Genomic DNA, 3,446 nt, shown 5'->3' with positions numbered 1-3,446 from the left:
TAGTTGGGGGGGGGGGGGGGGGGGGGGGTGGGGAGCAAACCATTATGCGTGGCTTTTTCATTCCGTTGTTTTATTTTGGTGCGATGAAAACGCTCCATCTTTGTATCACACTACGGCATGTCGCCTATGCTTAGCTAAAGCGAAAGGAAATGCTTAGGTGGCAATGTTCGAAGATAGAGTTTTGGACTAATTTAGGCGGGTCCGCGCTTGGTTGAACAATTAACCGAACCGATATTTCGCAGGTTTTACTGAACCGGAGACACACCCGAACAAAATTAAAAGCTACTGAACCCGATCCCGAGCTGAACCAGAATATTGAGCGGTTCGACAGCCTGGACTGACTACCTATCACAATATGTTATGACGAGAAAAATCGGGAGACCGGGCCACCGTATAGTTAGCATTGACATAAAGGGAGACTTTCTGTGCCGAGGGCACGCCGACAAACAAAAGAAAGCACAATACGGAAAGGGGGAGAGAGAGGACGCCTTATCGAAGACGTCGTTGTCGGCGGCGACAAACGCCCGTCCGCCACTTTCAGATTATAGCAACAGCGACCGCGACTGGATAGAGAACCGTGCCTCTTCGGTGGCCTCGTCCGTGTGTTGTGTGCCGGCCTGACTGTGTTGCGTCGGTGAAGGAAGAAGATCGCCATGCCCTCCGTCTTCGAGCTTGTCCACAAGAGCGTTCCACTTCATGTGAGCTCTGTTTTCGGTTTTCCTTTCCGCTGTTTGGAGCTCCAGCGCTGGAACACGAGCACCCATGACACAAAACCTGGCGCGACCTTTATTGTCAGATAAGAAACAAACTGTAGTACGACATTTGGCAAGCGACGCACAGTGTGCATTATAAGGGCCAACGTACACGGGTTGTGGAAGATCGCTGGAAGATCGGTACTTCCAGCTCTCCTCCGCGGCACGTCAGGAATGAGTATGCGTTGCGCAAGTTCGTCTGCTACTTTTTCAGGGTTTTCTGGGACGTCAGAACGCCGAGCTCTGACTGGTTTAGATTGAAGTATAGTGGGTAGACATGAAGGCAGCTTTTCCTCGAAGTCTACCGATTACATTTCGATCACAGTCAATCAGAGCACGTCGTTCTGACGTTCTCACAGCCCCTGCAAAAGTAGCAGACAGACTTGTGCTCCGTATAGGAGTGGCCACTTGCTGAGAAAGCAGAGCGATGCTCTCACGAAGACGGGAGTACTTCTAGCATTTTTGTACGTGAACGTATCGCCTGTGTACTAGACCATATACAGTATGACACACTGAGTATTACAGGTGCATACGGACTGAATATTATACAGGTAATTCAACAATATAGGCAGTTCAGTAATGAAGCTGCTTGATTAAAAAAGCAGCATATTTTATATTTCTTCCGATGAATTCAATACAAGGATAACGGCAAGTTTTGATATTGATGGCCAAACATGTCACCGGTGCCGCAATGAAAGGAGCTTTCGACCTGTCAATGGGAACAGCATATGCATTGCACTGACGTACCAACATGCGCTGCATCAATACTTCGTGAGGTCGTACGCTGGTGCTTTTTGCTGTTTTTTCATTGACGTAAGCATCGCGGCTCCATTAAATAATTGTGTTCTTTATTTGTTGTTTTCAGTGACTTTAACAACGTAACATAATTTAATCATACTCAAACCTTTTTGATGTTATCTTCAATACTGTCCCCCGACAAAACCAAGATATTAGCTCATTGTTAGAATTACGGAAGAGAAATGCATTTTTTTTACGATAAGGATTCTCAAAACCGAGAGTTCAGCTGTCCTTCGTCGTGTTTTTTTGGCAGCGTGGATTTTGTAGGTACCTCTCTGTAACTGCCGACTGAAATCCACTCGTGGCTATATAGTGTTTGAAATGATAGTTCTCCTTTTACGCAAGTTTCCTAATTCACAAATTTCGAGGTCAAGTTTGTCTCTAGTGCAAATGCATACGTCTGCAGTTATACAAGTAAGATCGGTAGGGGCGTAAAAATGAAATGTTCAACTTGTATACTCAAGTATCGATAATTAGAAATAAAAGCGACGCAATATAAGTGGTGGAATGGGGTAATAAGTAACATTTAGTGACAAATTATGCTTCACGTGGCCGTGGAACAGAGAACTGTAGCTGTTTAAAGAATATTCGATTAGTTAAGGATTAAGTAAAGGAAATAAAAACCAAACAAATTGGTACTTAAATAATTAAAAACGGGCTTACCCTAGAATAGTGAGTTTCAAAAGATAAAAAATTGTGAATAATTCAATTTCATTATTCAACATAATAATGCTCAACTGGCTTCAGAACACAAATAAGGTTTGTATTGACGTGGAAGTTAGTAACAATATCGACACTGCCTTCCAAAACCTTGAAGGCGAGTTAAAATGATATAATATGTTGTTAATAAGAAAACATATTGAAGTATACGATGTTATTACTTTTCATTTATATATACCCGTAATAAAACTATTATTGAATATTATCTGCAAACTTCTAAATTCATTCACTTGCGACTCACATTAGCACTGATTGCTTAAATGTTCACTTAGATAGTCACACCTCATTGAGAAGGGACTGAGGAAAGATGTTACTCAAATAATACGAAAATGCCAACATAAATTTGAATTAAACATAGCGCAAAAAAGACGGTATTAAAAGACGAAGAAGTATACAAGGCAAGCACTAATTAAAAAGCGCTTGTTTCGTGTGCTTCTTCGCCTTTTTGTCTTTTCTTTTTTGCGCTATTTTTAACATGAATGTCATTTAACAACTTGCCCCAAAGAACAAGATTTTACAATAATGCTGAATATTTTATTTCTGAAAAGAGTCATGGAAGCGCCAAACTTTATACATATATGACTATCTCTTTTGTAACTTTTAAAACATAAATATTTTCTTTTATTAATTCCAAATACACGAGATAGTTCTAAAGTGATGGTGTGAGAACAGTTCACAACACCGGTACAAAGAGAAATAAAACCAAAATTAACTTATCGTAAAAAAAAAACTAAAAAAAAACGTATTTCTTGAGTGCCTATTATTTAAGTAATCATCGTATTGCTGCTTTCAGAAATATTGTTTGGGACGTTTTGGTGTCTTGCACAAACTGACCATTCGACTTTATGTATTGCCGATATAATTCGAGATATGAATGTGCGTAATTAATATTCGAGCAACGAACACACGATACATCACGTATTGCATCGTTCCTAAGCTAGCGTCGTTAAAGATTGATTGAGTGAAAGCAGTATTAATATCACGTTTTACTTACACATGGTGCTGCTGAAGGGGTGTATAAAATCGAGATTTTTATGTTGTAGATGAAAAATTACATATTTTTTAAAATCTAAATTAGATTTATTTTAGTTAAATCAAACTTACATTATTTAGATCAAATCTGATAGGAAATGTTTACTTTTTATTATTAGATGTGTGTTGCAATCCCTTGGATTA

The sequence above is a fragment of the Ixodes scapularis genome, unplaced genomic scaffold (assembly GCF_016920785.2).
Source record: "Ixodes scapularis isolate PalLabHiFi unplaced genomic scaffold, ASM1692078v2 PGA_scaffold39__5_contigs__length_11793443, whole genome shotgun sequence".
NCBI classification, from domain to species: Eukaryota; Metazoa; Arthropoda; class Arachnida; order Ixodida; family Ixodidae; genus Ixodes; species Ixodes scapularis.
Note: the sequence above shows the minus strand (reverse complement) of the source record.